The sequence below is a fragment of the Ictidomys tridecemlineatus genome, chromosome 9, assembly GCF_052094955.1.
Source record: "Ictidomys tridecemlineatus isolate mIctTri1 chromosome 9, mIctTri1.hap1, whole genome shotgun sequence".
NCBI classification, from domain to species: Eukaryota; Metazoa; Chordata; class Mammalia; order Rodentia; family Sciuridae; genus Ictidomys; species Ictidomys tridecemlineatus.
In genome coordinates, this window is record NC_135485.1 from 76,031,123 (window position 1) to 76,056,540 (window position 25,418).

At 35.3% G+C, this 25,418-nt stretch overlaps 1 protein-coding gene across 1 annotated transcript in view; it reads left to right on the plus strand.

Annotated features, from left to right (window-relative positions):
* The window catches only part of LOC144366463 (broad substrate specificity ATP-binding cassette transporter ABCG2-like), a 129,847-nt gene that overhangs the window by 13,903 nt on the left and 90,526 nt on the right, over positions 1-25,418 (plus strand). The gene's annotated exons all lie outside the window — the stretch shown is intronic.

The following is a 25,418-nucleotide window of genomic DNA, read 5'->3' on the forward strand; positions in this document are numbered from 1 at the left end:
TCATTTGATTCTTTGCATTGAGTTTTATTATTGTTTTTCTTTTTTCCTCTTTTATCTGCTTTTCTCCATTTCCTTCTCCAGGGAACATTGTTACATTATTTTGTTTTGTTTTGTTTGAGGTTTACATGTGGATTTGATAAATGAAAAGAATCAAGGATTCCTTTTTTTAATTGGTTCTTTTTAGTTATACATAACACTGGGATTCATTTTGACGTAATTATAAAAGGATGGAATATAATTTGTTCTGGTTCATTCCTAGTACTTCCGCTTTTCCTCTCTTCCTCCACTGATATTTCTGTTTACTTACAGTATTTATTAAAAATTAGTTCCTTGTGTATGTATATGATGGTAAGATTCACTCTGGTATATTCATAAACATACATAGGAAAGTTTGGTCAGATTTATTTCACCATCTTTTCTTATTTCATTCCTATTACCTTCCCTTCATTTCCCTTTGTTTACTCCACTCAAATCTTTTTTTTAATTTTTTATTTTAAAAATCCCTCTCCCCTTAGCTTGAATTAGCTTCCATATATCAGAGAAAACATTCAAACTTTGCCTTTTTTTGGCATTGGCTTATTTCACTTAGTATGATAGTCTGCAGTTCCCTCCATTACTGGCAAATGCCACAATGTCATTCTTCTTTATTGCTAAGCAATACTCCTTTGTGTATATACAGCACATTTTCTTTATCCATTATTCTGTTGATGGGTACTTAGTTTGCTTATCTAGCTTGGCTGTTATGAATTTTGCTACTATAAACACTGCTGTGCATCACTGTAGTATGATGATTTAAATTTTCCTTGTTATATACCAAACAGTGGGATAGATGGTTTATATGGTAGTTTCATTTTAGGCTTTTGAGGAATTTCCATACTCCATAGTGTTTGCACATATTTGCAGTCTCATCCCACCAACAATTTATGAGCATACCTTTCCCCCCACATTCTCACCAACAATTATTTTTATTTGTATTCTTGAAAGTCACCTTTCTGACTAGAGTGAGATGAAATCTCCAAGTAGTTTTAATATATATTTCCCTAAGTGCTACTGATATTGAACATTTTTTCATGTACTTGTTTTCTGTTTGTCTTTCTTCATTTGAGAAGTGTCTGTTTAATCCTTTTGCCCATTTTCTGGTTGGTTCATTTTTTTTTTTAATTGGTGTTATAGTTTTTGAGTTAACTTGTATTTTTGGAAATTCGTGCCCTTTGTGAGGAGCAGGTAGGAAATATTTTCTTCCATTCTGAAGATTTCTCTTCACTCTTAGTTCTTTTCTTTACTGTGACAACATTTTTGGGTTTGATGCCATCCCACTCATTGATGTTTTTAATTATATTTCTTGTGTTTTAGGAATCTTGTTAAGAAAGTGGTTTTCTGTGCCATCATGTTGGAGTGTTGGGCCACTATTGTCTTCTAGCAGATGCAGTGTTTCTAATTTCTAGGTCTTTGATCCACTTTAAGTTGATCTTTGTGCAGTCTGAGAGATAGAACTTAAATGTCATTCTACTCCATATGGATTTCCAGTCATTCCAGCACTATTTGTTGGAGAAGCTGTCTTTTTTTCAACAAGATTTTGGCATCTTTTTCTAGTATGAGATAACTGTATTTATGGGACTTGTGTCTCTATGTCTTCTACTCCATTCCATTAGAATTCATATTTGTATTGGTGCCAGTACCATGCTGTTTTTCTTTCTATACCTCTGTAGTATAATTTGAGGTTCAATATTGTGATGCCTCCTGCTTTTCACTAGCAGTGAATCTGTACATTGCTTTAGGTAGAATGGCCATTTTGACAATATTAATTCTGTCTATCCAAGAACAAGAGATGTCTTCTCGTCTTCTGAAGTCTCCTTCAAATTATTTTTAGTGTTCCATCATTTTCATTGTAGGTGATGCTTCACTTCCTTTATTAGATTTATTATAAGAGTTTTTTTAGGCTATTGTGAGTAAGATAGTCTTTCTAATTTCTTGTAGTGATATTTCATTTTTCATCTCAAATTTTAAGTTTTTTTAATCTCTTTCTTTTAGTTAGTTTGGCTAAAAGTTTATCTATTTTGTTTACCTTTCAAAAAACTCACTTTTTTTTTTCATTGATCTTTGCATCTTTTTTTCATTCTCAATTTCATTGGTTTCTGTTCTGATGTTGATTATTTCCTATCTTTCATTGATTTTGGTGTTGTTTTGTTCTTGTTTCTTAGGGCCTTGAGATATAATTTTAGATTACTTACTTGTTGCACTGGCTCAGTGTTACAAACTTTCCTCTTAGAGCTGTCTTCATACTGTCCCAGAGATTTTGATATGTTCCATTACTATTCTCATTTATTTTTATTTTTTTTTTATTTCTCCCCTTATTTCTTCTGCTATCCATTCACCTTCGGAAGAGTATTATTTAATCTGCTGGTATTAAAGTGATTTCTGTTTTTTTATATTTAATTTAAATTTTCATTTACTTTTTAATTTTTATTATTATTTTTTTAATTTATATATGACAGTGGAATACCTTACAATTCATATTATACATATAGAGCACAATTTTTTTTTTATATCTCTGGTTGTATACAAAGTATATTCACAAGAATTCATGTCTTTATACATGTACTTTGGATAATAATGTCCATCACATTCCACCATCATTTCTAACCCCAAGCCCCCTCCCTTTCCCTCACACTCCTCCATTTGTTTCCTAACCCTCTGCCCTATCTAGAGTTCATCTATTCTTCCCATGCTCTCCTCCCTACCCCACAGTGAATAAGCCTCATTACATCAAAAAAAAAAAAAAAACATTCAGCTTTTAGTTTTTTGGGATTGGCTAACTTCACTTAGCAAAATTATCTCCTCCAACTCCATTAATTTACCTGAAAATGCCATGATGTTATTCTCTGTCATTGGTGAGTAATATTCCATTGTGTATAAATGCCACATTTTTTATCCATTCATCTACAGAAGGGCATCTAGGTTGGTTCCACAGTTTAGCTATTGTGAATTATGCTGCTATAAACATTGATGTGGCTGTGTACCTGTAGTATGCTTTTTTTAAGTCCTTTGGGTATAGACTGAGGATAGAGATAGCTGGGTCAAATGGTGGTTCCATTTCCAATTATGCAAGAAATCTCCATATTGCTTTCCATATTGGCTGCACAAATTTGCAGTCCTACCAGCAATGTATGAGTGTACCTTTTTCTCTACATCCTCACCAACACTTATTATTGTTTGTCTTCATAATAGCTGCCATTCTAACTCGAGTGAGATGAAATATTAGAGTAGTTTTAATTTGCACTTTTCAAATTGCTAACAATGTTGAACACTTTTTCATATATTTGTTGACTGGATTGATTGTATATCCTCTTCTGAGTAGTGTCTGTTCAGGTCCTTGGCCCATTTGTTGATGGGGTTATTTTTTTATGTGTGTGTGTGTGTGTGTGTGTGTGTGTGTATGTGTGCTTAGTTTTTTGAGTTCTTTATATACCCTAGAGATTAGTGCTATATCTGATGTGTGAGGGATAAATATTTGTTCCCAGGATGTAGACTCTCTGTTCACCTCACAGATTGTTTCTTTTTCTGAGAAGAAACTTTTTAGTTTGATTCCATTTCATTTATTGATTCTTGGTTTTAATTCTTGCACTATAGGAATCTTATTAAGGAAGTTGGGGCCTAATCCCACATGAAGGAGATTAGGGCCTACTTTTTCTTCTATTAGGAGCACAGTCTCTGGTTTAATTCCTAGGTCCTTGATCCACTTTGAGTTAAGTTTTTTGCATGGTGAGAGTTAGGGGTTTAATTTGATTTTGTTGCATATGGATTTTCAGTTTTCCCAGCACCATTTGTTGAAGAGGCTATTTTTTCTCCAATGCATGTTTTGAGTGTCTTTGTCTAATATAAGATAATTGTAATTTTGTGGGTTAGTCTTTGTGTCCTCCATTTAGTACCATTGGTCTACTGGTCTGTTTTGGTGCAAATACCATGCTGTTTTTGTTACTATTTCTCTGTAGTATAGTTTAAGGTCTGGTATAGTGATGCCACTGGCTTTACTGTTCCTGCCAGGATTGTTTTAGCTATTCTGGGTCTCTTATTTTTCCAGATGAATTTTATGACTGCCTTTTATATTTACATGAGTAATGCCATTGAGATTTTAATTGGAATTGCATTAAATCTGTACAGTGCTTTTTTGTTTTTTATCTTATTGTTGATTTCCAATTTAATTCTTGTATGCTATGATAAAATTCAAGAAATTATCTCTGTTTTCCTATATTTGCAGTTATTTGTTTTGTGACTGAAAATATGGTTTGTTTCAGAGAATGTCCCATGTGCTATTAAGAGGAAAGTGAATTTAGGCATTGATTAATAAAGTATTCTATAAATGTCTCTTAGGTCTATGAATTAATTTGACTTATATTTCTGAAGAATCTTTACTTAGTTTTTATTTGGTTGATCTATCCAGTGTTGAGAGAGAAAATTTAAAGTCACCCAGTATCAATGTATTGTGGTCCATTTTATTCTTAATATTGATAAGTGTTTGTTTCATGTACATAGATGCTCTGTTGGTTGAGGCATTAATCTTTGCCATCATTATCTTGTTGCTATATGATTTCCTTTAACAATATGAAGTGCCTTTCTTTCTCTCTTCTGATTAATTTTGGCTTGAAATGTACTTTATCTAATATGACAATAGTTACACTTGATTATTCATGAGTCCTACTTTAATGGTATATCTTTTCCCATCCTTTCACCTTGAGACTAAGGATATTTTTGCCTGTGAGGTGAGTCTTTTGCAGACAACATACTGTTGGATGTTATTCTTTATTCTGGTCTTCCATCCTATGTCTTTTGATTGATGATTTTAGACCATTTACATTCTATATTGTTATTTAGAGGTGGTTTATTTATTTATTTATTTATTAATATTTATTTTTTAGTTCTCAGCAGACACAACATCTTTGTTTGTATGTGGTGCTGAGGATCGAACCCGGGCCGCACGCATGCCAGGCCAACGCGCTACCGCTTGAGCCACATCCCCAGCCCTAGAGGTGGTTTATATTTCCAAACATTTGAATTATTTCTAATGTTCAAAGAAGACTTGATTCCTCATTAATTGACTATTCTTCTTGAGCACTTCATTCATTCCTATGGTGCTTTTCATTTTCATTTGTCATTTCTTCTTCATGAAAACTTTCATTATGTATGTCTTGTAGTGCATGCTTATTAGTTATGAATTAATTTGGATTTTTTATGAATTTTTTTTAATTTTTCAATTTTGAAGCCTAATTATGCTGGATGTAGAAATTCTTGGTTGAATCCATTTTCTTTCAGAATTTGATACATTATTCCAAGTTCTCCTAGCTTTTAGGGTCTAGCTTGAGAAATCAATTGAAATCTGTTTTGGTTTAGTTTTTTTCACATCTTCATATGTATTTTGTATAATGATGACTGTCTCCTTTCACCATCCTTGTTATTCCCCTTCTCTCTCCCTTTCCCTCCTACCCCTATTCCCTGTATAGAAGTAATCTTCCTCCCATGCTCGCCCTCCCTACCCCACTTTGAGTCACCTTCCGTATATCAGAAAAAAAAATTTGACATATTTTTTTGGGGGATTGGCTAACTTCACTCAGAATAATCTTTTCTAATGCCATTCATATCCCTGCAAATGCCATGATCTTATTTTTTTTTAGTGCTGAGGAATATTTCATTGTGTATAAATGCCACATTTTTAAATCCATTCATCCACTGAAGGACACCTAGATTGGATCCATAGTTTAGCTATTGTGAATTGCACTGCTATAAACATTGATGTAGCTATGTCCCTGTAGTGTGCTGTTTTTAGGTCCTTTGGATATAGTCCGAAAAGAGAAATAACTGGGTCAAATGGTGGTTACATTCCCAGCTTTCAAAGGAATCTACATACTGCTTTCCAAATTGGCTACACTAATTTGCAATCCCACCAGCAATGTATGAGTCTATCTTTTCCACTGCATCATCAAAATCACTTGTTGTTGTTTGTCTTCATAATGACTGCCATTATTACTGTAGTGAGATGGTATCTTACAGAACTTTTGATTTGCATTTCTCTGATTGCTAGAGATGTTGAGCATTTTTTCATATATTTGTTGATTGTATATCGTCTTCTGAGAAGAGTCTGTTCAGGTACCTGGCCCATTTATTAATTGAATTATTATTATTTTTTTTTTGGTGTGTATCTTTTTGAACTCTTTATATACCCTAGAGATTAGAGCTCTATTTGATGTGTAAGGGGTAAAAATTTGTTCCCAGGATGCAGGCTCCCTGTTCACCTCACAGATAATTTCATTTGCTGAGAAGAAAACTTTTTAGTTTGAATACATCCCATTTGTTGATTCTTGGTTTTAATTCTTGTGCTATAGGCATCTTCTTAAGGAAGTTGGGGCCTAGCCCCATGTGATGAATATTAGGGCCTACTTTTTTTCTATTACATTTAGAGTCTCTGGTTTGATTCCTAGATCCTTGATCCATTTTGAGTTAAGTTTTGTGCATGGTGAGAGATAGGGATTCAATCTCACTTTGTTGCATATGAATTTCTAGTTTCCCAGCACCATTTGTTAAAGATGCTATCCTTTCTCCAGTGCATGATTTTAGTACCTTTGTCTAATATAAGATAGTTGTAATTTTGTGGGTTAGTCTCTGTGTCCTCTATTCTGTACCATTGGTCTACCAGCCTGTTTTGGTGTCAGTACCATGCTGTTTTTGTTACTATTGTCTGCAGTACAGCTTAAGGTCTTGTATAGCGATACCACCCATTTCTCTCTTTCTGCTTAGAATTGCTTTCTCTATTCTGGGTCTCTTATTTTTGAGGTGAATTTCATGATTGTTTTTCTATTTCTATGAGGAATGCCATCTGGATTTTGATCAGAATTGCATTAAACCTGTATAGTGCTTTTGGTAGTATGTTCATTTTAATAATATTAATTCCGCCTCTCCATGAGCAAGGTAGATCTTTCAATCTTCTAAGGTCTTCTTGTATTTCTCTCTTTAGGGTTCTGTAGTTCTTATTCTATAGATCTTTCACCTCTTTTGTTGATTCCCAAGTATTTTATTTTTATTTTTTCAGGATATTGTGAATGGGGTAATTTTCCTCATTTTCTTTTCAGAGGATTTTTCACTGATATACAGAAATGCCTTTGATTTATGGGTGTTGATTTTATATCCTGCCACTTTGCTGAGTACATTTATTAGTTCTAGAAGTTTCCTGGTGGAATTTTTTGGGTCTTCTAGGTATAGAATTATATTGTCAGCAAATAGTGCTACTTTAAGTTCTTCTTTCCTATAGTTATTCCTTTAATTTCTTTTGTCTGTCTAATTGCTAAGGCCAGTGTTTCAAGAACTATGTTGAATAGAAGTGGTGAGAGAGGGCATCCCTGTGTTGTTCCAGATTTTAGAGGGAATGACTTCAGTTTTTCTCAGTTGAAAATGATGTTGGTCTAAGGCTTAGCATAGATATCCATTACAATGTTGTGATAAGTTCCTGTTATCCCTAGTTTTTCTAGTGTTTTGAACATAAAGGGATGCTTTATTTTGTCAAATGCTTTTTCTGCATGTATTGAGATGATCATACGGTTCTTATCTTTACGTCTATTGATGTGATGAATTACATTTATTGATTTCTGTATGTTGAAACAACCTTGCATCCTGGGGATGAATCCCACTTGATCATGATGCATGATCTTTTTGATATGTTTTGTATCTGATTTGCCAGAATTTTATTGAGGATTTTTTCATGTATATTCATTAGAGATACTGGTCTGAAGTTTTCTTTCTTAGAGGTGTCTTTGTCTGGTTTTGGAATCAGTGTGATATTGACCTTGTAGAATTTATTTAGAAGAGAACTGGTATTAGTTCTTTTTTAAAGGTCTTGTAAAACTCGGCTTTGTACCTGTTCAGTTCTGGGCTTTTCTTGTTTTGTAATATTTTGATGGCTTTTTCTATTTCCTCTCTTGATATTGGTCTGTTTAAGTTGTGTATATCCTCCTGACTCATCAGGGCAGGTCATATGACTTTAGGAATTTATTGTTACCTTCTATTTTATTGAAGTATAAGGTTTAAAAATAATTTATAATTATCTTCTGTATTTCTGTAGTGTCTGTTGTGATATTGCCTTTTTTTATCACATATGCTAGTAATTTGAGTTCGCTCTCTTCTTCTCTTCATTAGCATGGATAAGGGTGTGTCAATCATTTATTTTTTCAAACAAACAACTTTTAGTTTTGTGAATTTTTTAAATTGTGTCTTTTGTTTTGATTTCATTGATTTCAGCTCTACTTTTAATTATTTCTTGCCTTCTACTGCTTTTGCTGCTGGTTTGTTCTTCTTTTTCTAGGCTTTGAGATGTAGTGTGAGAACATTTATTTGTTGGATTTTTCTTCTTTTAAGGAATGAACTCAATGCAATAAATTTTTCTCTTAGTATTACTTTCATAGTGCCCCATTGATTTCTATATGTTGTGTCTGTGTTCTCATTTACCTCAAAGAATTTTTAAAATTTCCTCCTTGGTGTCTTCACTAACCCATTCTTCATTGAGTAGCATATTGTTCATTCTCCATGTGATATAAGAATTTTTCTTCCTTATTTTATTGTTGACTTCTAATTTAATTCCATTATGATCAGATAATATGCATGGTAGTATCTCTTCTCTTTTGTATTTGCTAAGAGTTGCCCTGTGGCACAATATATGTTCTATTTTTGAGAAGGATTCATGCGCTGTTGAGAAAAAAAGTGTATTGCTTGATGTTGGATGATATTTTCTATATATGTCCATTAAGTCTAAGTTATTAATTGTGTTATTGACTTATATAGTTTCTTTATTCAACTATGTTTGGAAGATCTATCTACTGGTGAGAGAGGTGTGTTAAAGTCACCCATGACTATTGTGTTGTGGTCTATCTGACTCTTGAACTTGGAAAGTGTTGTTTGATGAACATAGCTCCACCATTGTTTGAGGCATATATATTAATAATTGTTATGTATTGTTGGTGTATGATTCCCTTGAGCAATATGTAGTGTCCTTCTTTATCCCTATTGATTAACATTGGCTTGAAGTCTACTTTATTTGATATGAGTATGGATTCCCCTGCTTGCTTACAAGGTCCATGTGAGTGGTATGATTTTTCTCAAACTTTTACCTTCAGTCTGTGTATGTCTTTTCCCATCAAATGAGTCTCCTATAGGGAGCATATTGTTGGATATTTTTTTAACCCAGTCTAGTAGCCTATGTCTTTTGAATGGTGAGTTTAAGCCATTAACATTTAGGATTACTATGAGATATGGTTTGTATTTCCAGCTATATTTGTTTATTTTTGTTATTTAACTTGACTTGATTTTCCTCTTTGATTAGTTATTTCCTTTAGTGTTCTACCACCCACTGTTGGTTTTTATTGTTATTTTTCATTTCTTCTTCATGAAATGTTTTGCCAAGGATGTTTTGAAGCACTGGTTTTCTATTTGCAAATTCTTTTAACTTTCGTTTATTGTGGAAGTTTTTTATTTCATCTTCATACCTAAAGCTTAATTTTGCTGGATAAAAGATTCTTGGTTGAAACCCATTATCTTTCAGCCTTTGAAATATGTTGTTCCAGGATCTTCTAGCTTTCAGTATCTCTGTGGGAAGATCATCCATTAACCTAGTTGGTTTCCTCTCTATGTCATCTGTTTTCTTTCTCTTGTGGCTTTCAAAATTTTCTCCTTGTTCTGCATGTTGGACATTTTAATTATAATGTGTCTTGGTTTGAATCTTTTATGATTTTGCATATTCAGTGTCCTATAGGCTTCTAGAATTTGGGTTTCTGTTTCATTCTTCATTTCTGGAAAGTTTTCTAATATTATTTCATTGAAAAGATTGTTCATTCCTTTGGTTTGGACCTCAATACCTTCCTCTATCCTAATAACTCTTAAATTTGGTCTCTTTATTCTATCCCATATTTCTTGAATATTCTGCTTGTTTCTTCTTATGAGTCTCGCTGTGCTGTATATGTTCTTTTCGAGATGATATTCATTGCCTTCATTGTCTGATGTTCTTTCTTCTAAGTGTTCTACTCTGCTGATAATACTCTCATTTTTGTATTTAATTTTTAATTTGGTTTATCATTTATTTCATTTTTAGGATTTCTGAGGTTTTTTTGTATAACCTCTATCTTTCTGTAGAGGTGATCTTTTGCTTCCTTGATTTGTTTATGTAATTCATTGTTGAAGTGATCTTTCATTATCTGCATTGCTGTCTAATGTCTTTCCTGAGACTCCAGAACATCTGAACCATGAATATCCTGAAATCTTTATCTGACTTTTTTTCTGCTATAGATGCTACCTCTTTTTTTTTTAAAGAGAGAGTGAGAGAGGAGAGAGAGAGAGAGAGAGAGAGAGAGAGAGAGAGAGAGAGAGAGAGAGAATTTTTAATATTTATTTTTCAGTACTTGGTGGACACAACATCTTTGTTGGTATGTGGTGCTGAGGATCGAACCCGGGCCGCATGCATGCCAGGCGAGCGCGCTACCGCTTGAGCCACATCCCCAGCCCAGATGCTACCTCTTTTAATGTTGTATTGTCTTGCATTGTTTGTGGTCCTTTCTTTCCTTGTCTTTTCATGCTGCTTATGTTTCTTTCCAGCTCTGTGAGACTGTTGTGTTATTGTTTTTCCCCTATAGATTTATATTGCTCTTGTATAGTTCCAAAATATCTCCTTTGTGGGGAAAGACAATGTTAACCGTTCCCAATATCAACAATACATCATCTATGAACAAGTTTTCATTATTAATACATTTATAGGTAGTCTCTATATCTAGAGATGTTGGATTCAATTATTATTTAAAATATAGTCATTAGTTTTATAAAAGCCATACCATTTCTGGTGGTGTACATAGAACTGAAGGTCAGGCATAGGATGTTATGTTCAAGGGGAAAGGTGTGAGGGTATGGGGTTAATTTATCTTAGCAACTTTGGAGGAAAACTCTAGTGAATAGACAGGAAATAGTTTAGGGAAGAATGCATAAAATCAAACAACTATATGTATTTAGAAAATTACCTGAAGAAAAATAGTAAAAGTTAGGAAGTTCAAAGTGGGAGAGAGGGTGGAAGAAAATTAAAAAGGAAAGAAAGAAAAAGAAAAAAGAGAGGGAGAAAGTAAATAAGAAAAAAAGGGGGGGGATTATGCAATTCCTCTATATTATATTATTCTGGTGATTCAGTTCTTAAAGTCCTATTTCATGCAAACTACTTGGTTTCACATATGTTGGGGTTGTGAGGACCAGTGGGGGAAGGATAGAGGAGAATGGATGAGAAGGAAAAATAAAACACCTCTTTTCTCCCATAGGTGGTATTGTCTATTCCGAGCTTGTGTCTCTGCCCTCAGGTAACCAGTGTGAGAAGGCTTGAGCATGTTCCTGGAGCCTCCCTGCTCTTAGTCTCTATTGAGAGGAAAACTGGGTGCCTGTACAGTTGCAGTTCCATGTTGATAGCCATTCCCCCCAAAATATTTTGAGAAAGGTTTTGAGTTATCATATTTGGGGGTGGGGGAATTGAAAACCAGTTTACCTGACTCACTGCAGAACTATGCTGGTAGCCGTGCCCACCAAGAGATGGTGAGAAAGGTTTTTCAAGATGGATTCCATCTGTTTCCTGTGTTGGGTGTTTGGTGAGGTGGGGGGTGCTGGGGTGACCTTGTACTGGGGCCAGAACTCAGTCTGGTGACCCACATGAGAGCGGAGCATAGTCTGGTGATCTACATTTCTGTAGAAGTGCTGCTTGTGCTCATGTGTGTGTTCAGACTGTGGGCTTTGTGGCCAGAGTCTGGAGTCTGACCAGCAAGCAAAGCCTCTGCATTCTGTGTCACGCTTGCCACTCTAGTGGAATCTGCAAAAGATTCCCTGTATGGTATCCTGTCAAATACTCTGAGATATAGTTTTTCATTGAGGCAGGACCTTGTGGAGAAGCTTTTTGACTGTTTTATTGGATTTATGTGCAGAGACACCAGAAGCAGTATCTCCTCTACTCCTCCATCTTTGCTCCTTGGTTTAGTTTTAAATGTGACCAATCCTTTTTCTCTTGACGTTTTTACAATTGTATCCTTATTCTATAGGTTGTGTATTTTTTTTAATAATGTTTCTAGGTATGAATGCATTGTGATTTTTTTATAATTTGAGTCCTTTTGTCTCTTTTATTTGAATTTCTATCTCATTCTTAAGGTTTGAAAATTTTTCAGATATTATTCATTGAAAAGATTATGAATCCCTTTATCCTTTATCTATCTCAATGAATCTTAAGTTTGGTGTTTTAATGATATCCCAGATTTATTGAATATCCTTTATAGAATTTCTTTATCTTTACTGAAGTGATCTTTCACTTCCTGTATTTTACCTCCAATTTTGCTTTTTACATATTTTTGGGTAATAGAACATTTTATCTATGAAATTCCTAAATTATTTTCCTACATATCATCCATGGTAGTGTCCATGATGTCGGTTGTTGAAGCATTATTGGTTTGGGGTTGATTTGTTCTCTTGCTTTTTCATACCATTTCTATGACTACCCATCTATTGGTATAGTTTCCACTTCTTCATTAATGGAGGAACTATATCCAAATATTTATTTACTTTTTCAGTGTGTCACTTCTGCTACTCCTAATATCAGCACCACTTTTTAAAATGCCAGTGAATCCTATTTACCATAATCTTTTCAGAGCCAAGTTTCATACTATTCAACCTTATAAGAAATAAAAACTTTTTGCTATTTTTTTCCCACAGTTCCCCATATGTACATGTAAACCTGTAATTAAGTTCTAGAATAGCTCAAAAATAGTTAATGGTTATTAAATTTAGTACAATTACTGTAACCTTAAAAGGGGGATAAGAGCAGGGGAGAAAGATAGGCCAAAAAGAATTTGAGAAAAGATAGAATGTAAAAAGAAAGAGAGAGAAAAAAGATATACAATATAATTCACACCCAGATACAAAGGCAAAATAGATGGATGATGAGTATATAAGGTAGTATTAGACAATGCAAGAGAATGAATCAGGGATATGAAAAACAAGTATAAACCAGAGAAATGAAAACAAAGATAGGAAGATTGACACCAAATAATACTTTAAACCATTAGATAAAATACATTCAAATGAGTTGAAGGTAGAGTGTTGGCTACTGGATTCACTACTCTCATTCATGTTAACGAATTCTGTAAATTATCAAAGTTGATGTTAGAGTTATTTATAGTAAACCATGCCAAGGTAAAGAAAAATGTTGCTGAATCTTGGTTTGGATTTCAGAGGGGTTTGGATCTGTAGCAGATGAACATCCTTCCTTGGCTGTGGATCTCTCCTGAATTACAATGGTGTAGGAGCCACCTTTCACAAGTTATTTTTGTTTGCTGAGTGATTGGTTCAGGTTTACTTTGGGGCTGCTATTTTTAACTGATTTTGTCTTTCTAGGAAAGCACTTTCTTTACTCTCTTATTTAGCTGCAAGCCGGCATTTCCGTTAGTTGTTTGCTTAGATTTACAGGGGAAATATACAAAGTTGGTGGCTTCTTACAACCATAAAGTCTCACTGATTTACATAATTTACTTTTTAGTGCTTTATGATCTGAACATAACAGAAATTTTAAAAAATAGTTTTATTACTCTAATGATATGAACAATTACCTAATAATTAAAGTATTAATGCCACTGTATTAGTAATAAAAGGCCTTATTTATTGGTTTATAATAATTATAAAGAACAATAGATTTCATTGTGGTATATTTAGACATTTATATAATACTTTGAAATAGGTACCCAAATGTCTTTTATAGTACAATTGTTGATGGAAACCAATCAATGGCCATAAGGAGCATTCGATAATGATCTGTTTAGAGACTCCAAATTCTAGATGTGTTTGATACTTCCTACCTCCCCCAGAGCTTCTTTATTCCTTCTCCACACATATACTGGTGAAAAGATTGGGCCAGTTGCCCTGTGAAATATCCTGTCTTCTGGGATTTTCTGAAAAGATGAATGATCAATTCTGAGGTACGTTAACCTGTGGAAATAATTATTGTGAAAAAAAATTATAAAATTGAAAAGATGTGAATATGGTATGATGAGTAGTATATGTTTCTTGCTCCAAGGTGATTCTCTTCTTATTCAATCCAATTGGGATAATTTTTGGAGATGATATGTCTATAGGGAGTGGTCACAACACTCTAAAAGATCATTATAGGTAGTATCCTTTATATTTTCTCCTATTTTATTTTTTTGTTTGTTTGTTTATTTTTGGTACCAGGGATTGAACCTAAGGATACTTAAACATTGAGCTATATCTCCAGCCCTTTCTTAATATTCTATTTAGAGGCCAGGTCTCACTAAGTTGCTTAGGGCCTCACTAAGTTGCTTAGATCCTCACTAAGTTGCTCAGGCTGGCTTTGTATTCATGAATTCGTGCCTCAGCCTCCCAAAGTACTGTGATTGCAGGCATGCTCCACTGAGAACAGCTCTTCTCCTATCTTAGTAGTCATTTCCCCATTTTATAGGTTTTTTTTTTCTTTCTTTTTTTAGTGTTTAACTTACTCTCTTAAAACTATTTGGTGAGGAATTTCCAGGACTATTAAAAAATGAGCTTCATATCAGGTGCAATCACTTGAGAACTTTGCACTGGGGCTCAGCTTCCACATGTGGTTAGAGTGAAACCTCCCCCTTCTCCTATGTGTAATTTATTTGAAGTTCAGAAAAATGATGAAAATTAGGTATAAAGTGTCTCTAGCAGGACTGCCGGTGGTTAATTCACCAAAAGATAGTGATGATGAAAATTCATGAAAATGATAATAATTTGTGTTTTAGGTAAAATCTAAAGGAGAAAGATAAAAAAACTAGTATAGGAATAGATCTGATCCTTGATCCTCTCATCTTGTTCCTAGATAGGCCCACAACTAGCTTAGATGGGAGAACAGCTAATAATGCCATCAGACTCCTAAAAAGGTATATGCTATGGCAACATTACATTTCATCTGTTTACTATCTGATCACTTCCAGTTACCGGTACTCCTGGTGCACGAGATTCAGAAGCTAAAACAAATAGTGTTTCTTCTTTATAGCAAGTTACAGTCAATAAACAAGAAGTATATCAAGAATGATGAAAAAATACATAGGGAAGTAAGGTCATGGTGAGGGCAGGGAGTTGTTTCAAACAGGAAGGTCAGAGAAGACCACAAGCATGTTACGCCTGAGTTGGGAGAGAGGAAGATGTGCTATAAATCAGAAGAGTGTTCTGGTTGGAAGAGCCAGTGGCCCTGGACCATGTCTTATATTTGTGGAATATCAGCAAGGCCAGAAGGACAGACCCAGAGACTAAAGGGAGTGAAGGTTGCCTGATGAACTGTCAAAACAATGCTACAGATTGGGGGCTCAACAACAAAAAATTTCCTCATATATCTGGAGGCCAAAAGTTGAAACTAATGTGTCTTCTAGTCTTCATTAGTTTGTAAATGGAACCTTCTCACTTGTGTTTCTGTGTCCTAATCTCCTCCTAACTGGAGGTAGTCATATGAGGACCCCCTGATGATCTCATTTAAACTTAAAGACCTCCTTGATGTCCAATGTGGTGTGGGGAAGACTGTGCAGTTAGGCAAAAATGAGAGAAGACCAAGTGAAAGAGCTGCTGAGCTTCAACCAGAATTGTCATGGTGAGCATATGGTGGTTTCTGTTTTCAAGGGAACCAATAGGATCAGGTCAGTATTTGCACCTGGGATGGGAGGATTAAGACACTGACTTCTGAGTTTGGGGCTTGAATAATGAAATTAAATAAATGGGATTTTCTTTATCAAGACAGAAAAATGGCCAGGTGGGGTGCCGCACACCTATATTCCCAGCAGCTCTGGAGGCTGAGGCAGGAGGATCACACATCAAAATCCAGCATCAGCAAAAGCAAGACTCCAAGAACTCAGTGAGATCTTGTCTCTAAATAAAATGCAAAATAGGGCTGGGGATGTGGCTCAGTGGTTGAGTTTCCCTATACTCAATCCCTGCCCCCTCCCCCCCCAAAAAAAAAAGAAAGAAAGAAAGGAAAGAAGGAAGGAAGGAAGGTGGGAAGTGTCGTTTATAGGAAAATTTTCAATAGTTAAGATTTATACATCATATTTAAAAATATAAACATATTGCAAACTGACAGAAAGTATCTAAGAACGATACAGATGAAATCCTACTCTTCTCACTGGATTCCCCTCTGTTACATTTCATTCCATATGCAGCCCCTCCTTTCTTTTCTGCTGTTTCCCACATAGAATTTTCTGCCATCATGTGCTACTACAACCTCCAATCAGGGAGGACATGCCATCAACTGCACTCCGCAGTTCACTCCACAGATATTGCTTTGCCAATATCCAATCAGGGCTACTCAGATTTTCCCAGTTCTCCTTAGTGTCTCTGTTTCCTGCCTTTTTGGGATCCTCTACAGAAATATATTTTTCCTGTATTTTTTAATTTGAAAAGTTCATGGTGTGGCACACTGCAGAGTTTATGCCAGTGCATGTTGTATGAGCTGACTCAGGCATGAAAGGATGCTGAGTTCTCAGTGAAACATACCTGGGCATGCAACCTACACAGCCTTTATCATCTAAGTGTGGTGCACATATATGTATACATAGATGCTTCCTAAAAATACATGCATGATCAGAGATATATCTTTATTTATTGCTATTTCTGTTATTGAATACATTGAAAAGCCCAGGAACTCATAACAACATTTCTGATGCCAATCTGACACCTCTGTCTTACTTTTAGTCTTTGCTATTTTCACATTTGTAAGTGACTTCAGACATGGAGATATTCAACTCCCATTATCTCAAAATATGTACTTACTTTCTTATGCAGTAATTTATTCATTTAAGGAAGCCAGTCTCCTGGTAGCTATGGTCTCTCCCTTTGTCCAGCACCTCTAGAAACTCCTCTGCCCATTGTTTCAAGCTGTCAATCACACTACTTTAAAGGCCTCCCTTCTGTCACAACCTTGCTTCCTCTGATGCCCATGACTCTTTGAGCAAGTCTCTATGCTTCAAGAGAGGAAACAACAAGAACTGAAGATATGTATGGGTTTAAACTTCTTAAGTTTAAGATGTCATTTATACATATAAGTAAAGATGCCAAGACATGGGTCTGGAGTTCAGGCCCCATTACAGAACATATGTAGGATACTTTTATTCACAGACATTTTCTTTGTGGGTTGCTCTGCTTAGTACACAGTCCTCTTTCCTCATGCCCAGAGCTTTGGTCAGTCCTTCCCGAGCACTGCTAAGCATACTCATCACCTGGGTACTTGTTGAAATGCAGATCCTGTTTCTCTAGGTTTCTGGAAGGAATCAAAGTTCTCTACAGTAGTTTTAAAGAATTGCTGATACTGATTCAGTTAGTCCTCAGACCCCACTTTGAGTGTTAGAATTCTCAGGCATCTCATGTCCATCTTCCAGTCCTTTCTCAGCTTCTTATTGTCAGTTGACTTAATTTCCAGTTTCCTTTGGAAGGGTTCAACATGGTCCTCTTTAGGCCTCTCGATGAGTTATCTTCTTCACCCAAAACAACAGCAACACAAGCACACACATAGACACTGCTTGTTGTGTTACACAGAAAGGCTTCTTATAGTTCTGAATTTTAGATCTGTTCACTTCACACTTTGTGTACCTTGTATCTCTTTTCTTAGCTCACTATTGTTGGGAATTTGGATATTGTACTTTTATCACCTCCAGAATGGGTTATTGCTTTCCCTTTTTTGTTTATAAGGAGCCATTAACTTCTTCAAATCCAATCATATTGAAATTATAGACCTTATCTCTTTTTTCTCTTTGAGGAAGGTCATCTTTGGATATATTAGATATACTAGGTGCTTGATCATCTTTGGATATAGTAGATATACTAGATGCTTATCAAATTCTTAAATTGAAGTGATTCTTCTCATAAAATATTTACAAAACAGTTTGGAAAAGTTTTTTTGCCTTTTTTTCTTATACCCATAAGTAATAATTCCTAAAACAGGTAGGTGAGAAATGTTTCTACCGTAAAATAAAACCAGACTCAGATTCCAGCCTTGTCATTTAGTAACCGTGAGCCATTGGTTAGTTACTTGACCTTTAAACTTTATATGTCAAAAGAATAAAATACTAATATTATAATATCCTTGTGAAAACATTGTGGAAATTCAATTTATCACTAAAACATATAGCTAAGTGCTAAATAACATTCAAAGTGCTTAACAATATTAATGTATTACTAAGGTAGGATGAAAACCAATTACTAAAGAGCCAGGATACTTAAATGATCAATGAAAATTTGTATATGACCATCCTTCTAATACTTCATTGATAACTAGTTTCAAAAGTGAGTATACTCAAAATAATCTAAGATACTTGCTAATAATATGGACTCTCTATTCCTACCACCAGAGATTGTATACCAATTTCCCTGAATTCACTGTCTTGGAAAACTCTCTAGAAAACTGCATTTTTACCAATTTCTAGTTAACTCTAGACTGCTAAAGCAATAAACTTTAAGATTCTTTAGTCTTTTAATAAAAGCATTTAATTTAAATAGTCTCAACTACCATGTATGTAATGAGTTGAGATGAGAAATTTGTAAGAGAAAAGCAAGTTGAACTGAGAGAAAATGCTCTACTGTCAGAAATAAGTATTTTACAAAATATTGCAAGGTTCAGATATTTTGGATGGGGGATACTGGGGATTGAACTCAGGGACACTTGACCACTGAGCCACTACCCCAGTCATATTTTGTATTTTATTTAGAGACAGAGTCTCACTGAGTGCATAGTGCCTGCTTTTTCTCTGGCTGGCTTTGAACTTTGATCCTCCTGCCTCAGCCGCCTGAGCCACTGGGATTATAGTCGCGCACCACGATACCAGCAAGGTTCAGATAATTAATGATTTATTATTTTCCTTTTTCACTTAGGACTTCTGAGCAGGGATACACGATCATTTTTTCCATCCATCTGCCTCGCTATTCCATCTTCCAGCTGTTTGACAGCCTCACCATACTGGCCTCAGGAGAACTAATGTATCAAGTCCTGCCCAAAGGACTTTAGAGTACTTTGAATCTGTAGGTGTGGTTAAACATTTTATGCCCTAGATCCTTCATTCATAGACTCCTGGCAAAGCAGAGGAGTCCCCAGGAGTGCTATGGGAATGCTCTTTGATCTTGCATAGACTTAACTGGGATGCCTCCACTCTAAAACATCTTTTGTCAGTTCAATGCCAGAATTCTTTTTCATTTTGCAGCATTTTCTTGTTTTTCAGGTCTCTCCCCTTTTCCTGTCTTATTTGAATATGCATGGTGTGTGTGTGTGTGTGTGTTTGTGTGTGTGTGTGTGTTTGTTTCATGGGACTTTTTTCTCCTTTTCAGTTATGTTGACCTTTTCCTGAAACTTCAGTAAGTAACATGTTGAACTCACACTTAGTATTCTGTCAGTTGAAAGTTTTTGAAAAGTTCCAAACAATTGCCTTTTAAAACATGTAACAGATTGTGATATTAAAGTGTTTCCCCTGACACATAATCTTGCTCTGCCTTTTTCAGGGCTCCTGGAAATGTTTCTTAGAAACATTAAATTGAATATTTAAGTCTTGAATGTCTGGCCCTGAATCTGATATAATGGGCCAAAATTTCTGGTCTGTCTGGTTCTTTCTATTTCAGACTGAGTACTCTAAATTTTTAATGGTTTACCTATCTGCTTCACTTCAGGGTTTTGTTGATATGATTATAGATGTTTATCCATGACCCCAAATAAAGTTATAAATAATCATTTCTTCTTAATTTGTTTTTATTAAATATCTGTCACTTAAAAACACATCAAACACATGAGAGTTGGGAATCCAGGGAAGATGAACTAAAGAGTCAGAGCTCAGGCCAAATTTGGATGTTGAGGTGAGAGGTCAGGTGTGCTGTGCTGGTCATGTTCTCTTGATAATGCTTCTCTGGGAATTTGTTGTCTATTTGGAATTATGGCATCTTGAGAGATGATCATTTGGAACTCTAAATTTAGTAGGTTGCAAAGCAACATCTGCTAACATAGCTACTGCTATTCCAGTATTCTCTAGGTGAACTCAGTATTCTCAAGGTGACCTCAGTATTCTCTGGGTGCACAGTTCACCAGAAACTTAATAACCTTTCTAGGACCTACATTTAGATTTTTGAAGAAGTACTAGTAAACTGTAGAGCATATTGATAGCTGCTTGGATTTTGACTTTTTATGAGAGGTAAGCACTAATGTAAGATGTTGAAGAGTCCAAGAATAGTTTGGGATACATTTTTTTGTTTTATTTATTTATTTTTTTGCCTGAGAAAGACAGTTGTTGAAATATCATGTGATTAAATAAAGAAGAGGAAAGGATAAATTAGAGAGGGCAGAAGAGAGCAAGAAGATGAGGAAAAAGTTGTTCAATCTGCCTTACCTACCCCTCACCTCCAGCATCCTCTGCATGTGAGTCTTCTTTACCTTCCAAGACTATCAACTTGAGTTCTGGGGTGTCTTATTTTGTAGGTTTTCCCTGTGAAGTCTACACTAATCCCGCAGAAATATTCCTGGACTTCTTTCATGGTGTAATAAAGAGAGAATCAGAAGAACATGAAGGTATGTGAACCTTTCACATTTTCACATTTTTGCCTGAGGTTTAGCAAAGAGATGATTCATGAAAACATGACCTTGTAAATTTACATGTTAATGTGATGAACAACAGACATTGTCAGTGAGTGCTGTGGGCATTTTTATTTGAGAATGTACATGCTAATTCCTTTTTGTACTCAAGCTACAAAATATAGGAGTTGTACAAATAAAAGGACAAAAGAAAACTTGTGAAATCAGGAGTAATTTGTTTATAATGAGTTAGTACTCTATGCAGTAATCTGTGACCTCTTATCCTCTTCCATTCCAAAGCTAACAAGACTGAAATACCTTCAAAGACAGATGATTAACAGATAAAAGAATTAGCTAATAATTTTGCCAAGTACACTTTCTACAAAGACATAAAAACTAAACTGCATGAATTCAAAAGAGATAAGAATAAGAGGTGCTGGGTCAGGAAGGAGATTCCTTATGTCACCTCCTTTGGTCATCAGCTTATTAGTCTCACTATGCATTCATTCCAAAGCTTTGCAGGTAATCCCCAGCACTGGATAAATGAGGTAAGTGACAAATTCTTCCAGTTAGGCTGTGAAATACCCATCTGAGAGCTATCTGTTTCTAATATGGACTTATGCAGTATTATTTTTTCTTCTACCCATCCTTCCATTTATTAGTCACACCCCCTCTATTTGGAATTTAGAAACAGCCAATCAATCTAGTGTATTATCTTTGATATGAATGGTCCCCCAAAACTCATGGTTGAAGGCTGGTCTCCAAAGGAACAATATTCAGAGGTTGGGCTCTTTGGAAGTGGCTGTATCATTTGACATCATCAACGGACTAATCCTTTGATGGATTCATAATTTGATGACATTATTAGGAGGTGATGTAAACTGTACCAATCAGGATCTAGAGAGAGGAAGTAGGTCAAGTTGCCTGCCTTGGAAGGGTTATGTTGTCCCTGACACCTTCCTTGCTCTGTTTCCAGACTGCCAAGAGATGAGCAGCTTTCAGCCTCCACACCCACATGCCTTGAAGTTCTACCCCACCTTACTCTTAAACCACAGAATCTGAACTGACATGTTTAAAACTGTGAGTCAAAATAAAATTTCTCTCTTACTTGGTTTTCATGTTGCTGTGACCAGTATTCTGACTAAAACAACTTAGAGAAAAAAAAAAACATTTATTTGGGGATCATGGCTTCAGAAGTTTCAATTCATAGAGAAGTGACTGCATTGTTCTGGGCCCACCATGAGGCAGCACATCATGGAGGAAGGGCTCAGCATAAAATGCTGTCCAGCTCATGATGGGGTCAAGAAGCAGAGAGAGGGAGCAGGGCTGCAGGAAGAACAATGCTTTCAGGGCATCCCCTGCTTTACTCCCAGTGACTCATCTCTTTCATCCACAGCCCACTTGCCTGCAGTTACTGCCCAGTCAGTCCATTCAAACTAGGACAGACAAATTAGATTACACAATTCAATCATTCACCTGTGAATTTTCCTGTATTAAGATAGGAGCTTTTGGGGGACATCTAATGTCCAACCATAACATGTTCTTTCTTGGTATTTTAAATTTTTATTTTTTTCACAGTGATAAAAGTTGAGAAACACAACAGGTAAAAAGCAATTGAATTTTTACTCATGTAAAGCTCTTTAAGTGGCTTCTGTACTATACAACTCAAAAATGTTGATGATATATATATATATATATATATACACACACACACACACACACACACACACACACACACACACACACACACACACTATAATGGATAATGTTAGTCAAATTTTTATTTATTAAAAATGTTCAGACAGATAATACCAACCACATATGGAATTTGCTGAGAGCTGTCCATTGTCTTTTATTGACTCATTCCAAAGATACATTGAAACATCATGTGTTCCATTTGGAGACTCTACTATACTAGTGAATGAAATGAGTAAAAATAAAAATCTCTGCTTGTGTAGACTTTTTTTCCATATGAGGGAAGGGAAATGATAGATGAATAAAGAAAATACAGACTATGCCAGATGGTAGGATGAACTATGCAGAAGGAAAGAGAGAAATCATAGAAATGAAGAAGAGAGAAGGCTCAAAATAGGGAGAAGAGGATTGATTTGCCAATAAAATCAGGTGTTAAAGGAACCCAGTGTCATTTATATTCCTGAAGGAAGTTTGTTCTGTCCACTGTCTGAGGGAGGAGGCTGTAGGCAGAATGCTATTCCTTAGGATTGACGCTGGTCATTGAGAGATTTTAATATTGGCAAAGCAATAGATAACTCAAAGTATGTGTGGTTTATGCACAGGAAGTAACCAGATACAACAAGAATATTCATGGTGGGGTTAATTGCCTTAAATAAGATATGATGGTGTTCTTTTCTCCTTTTGATCTACTTTGTGGTAGGTGTTTTCAGTCCTCCAGGTTTTTATTTTGTTTTGTTTTGTTTTGTTTGTTTGTTTGTTGCAATACTGAGGATTGAACTCAGAACTTCACACATGCTAGGCCAGTGCCCTGCTATTGGGCTATATCTCTGGCCTATTTATTAGTTAATCTTAATCCCTATGTCACACAAAACACTGTTCCTTTAATTAATTTGTCCAACATTTGTAGGGAAATCAATTTAGCTGGTTATTATTGTCCAACATTTGTAGGGAAATCAATTAGGGAAATAAATTTAGCTGGTTATTATTTTATTGATATTTTCATTGTTAATCATTGCATTTCCGTGTATTAAGATATGGCATGTTGTTGGCTTAAAAAAACTGACTTCTCAGCATAAGCACCACATTTTCATATTTAAGTATTGTTGCTCTCCAGGTGTACCTGAGGGCCTGCATCCCCATTTCAGTGATGATATTTATTGTTTCAGACTTCTTTAGTCCATGTGATTTGGCATTTTTCTCAAGCAGTTTTGTGTCCCATTGTTCAAGGACAATATTTTATTCTTAGATCATCGATTTGACATCATTTGGAAAAATGTCAGGCCAATTAGATGCATTAACTTTGGTAGCCCATTGTTCAACAAGAAGATGCAGTATAATAAGCTGATTCTTATTCAGGGAAGCAGTTCAGGGAAGCAGTAGTCTCTACAGTAAGGGAAGAACCTTGTAGAACCCTGAGCTCAGTGGAACAACTCTTGTTCAGGATTTTAAATGTTGAAACATTAGCTCAGGAGCAGGCAAACCCATTTAGGTAAAACCTCAGAAGTTAATCATTTTAGACTCATTGCCACATATATCATTTGTTTCACAAAGTCTACTCTGCCATTTCATGATTAAAGCAGCCACAGCTAACATATGAGCAAATGAACATTGCAGCATTCCAATAAACTTTATTTAAGTACAGTGATTTTGAAATTCATATTGAAAGAAATATTATTCTTGAAATTTTACCTCCAAAGTAAAAAAAAATGGAAAAACCAAACTATTGGGTTTTGGCCCATAGTTTACTGATCCTTGATATAAGTGGGGTTTTGTTTTGTTTTGTTTTGTTTGGTACTGAGGATTTAACACTGGGAGGCTATACCACAGAGACATATTCCCACACCTTCTCACATTTTTTAAAGAATGGGTGATACTATGTGTATTAGGGCCTTGGTAAATTTCTGAGGCTGGCTTTAAATTTGCCATTCTCCTGTCTTAGCCTCTCAATTCACCAGGAGTACAGGCATGTGCCACCATGCCTGGCTCTGACATTGAGTCCTTAAGCTTGTATGATTTTTATTTTTGTAAGTTTTGTGAAGTGGAGTTATTTAAATGTAGAAGATATACAATCAATCAACAAATATATGAAAAAAATATTCATTATCACTAGCAACTAGAAAAATTCAAATCAAAACTAATGCTTTCCTGGTGATGTTCCTTAATTTATTGCCTGATTTTTTGTATTTTGTTGTAAACTAGTTATTTGTTGACATGATTCAGACTTGACATTTAACCAGATATGTTGGGAAGGTATAGGAATAAATGGATTATTTTAAAAAAGGTTTATTGTTCACTTAAGTCTACTTTGACAACATTCTCTTTAATCTCTCAGAGATTCATTGTCTATACTTGCATACTAAATATTTGACTATTCATTCAATTTTTAAATTAAATTATTTATTTATTCCAATTTGTTATATATGATACCAGAATGCAATTCATTTCATATTACACATATAGAACACAATTTTTAAAGTCTCTGATTGTACCCAAATATTTTCACACCATTCATGTCTTCATACATGTACTTAAGGTAATGATTTCTAACTCATTCCACTATCTTCCCTATCCCTAAGTCCCCTTCCTTCCTCCCCTGCCCCTTTCCCCTATCTAAAGTTCCTCCATTCCTCCCATGCTCTGAGCGCCATTGCCATTATGAGACAACATCCTCATATCAAAGGATACATTCAGCTTTTGGGTTTTGGGGATTGCCTTACTTCACTTAGCATTCTATTCTCTGAATCCATCCATTTACCTGCAAATGCCATGATTTTATTCTCTTTTAGTGTTGAATAATGTTCCACTGTGTACATATACCAAAGTTTCCCTATCCATTCATCTACTGAAGGGCATCTGTGTTGGCTCCACAATTTAGCTATTATGAATTGTGGTGCTATAGATATTGATGTGGCTATGTCCCTGTAGTATGCTGTTTCTAGGTCCTTTGGGTATAAACGGAAGAGTGGAACAGCTGGGTCAAATGGTGGTTCCATTCCAAGTTTTCCAAGGAGTCTCTATACTGCTTTCCATATTGGCTGCATAAATTTGCGGTCCCAATGTATGAGTGTGCCTTTTTCCCCCGCATCCTCACCAAGACTTACTGTTTTTT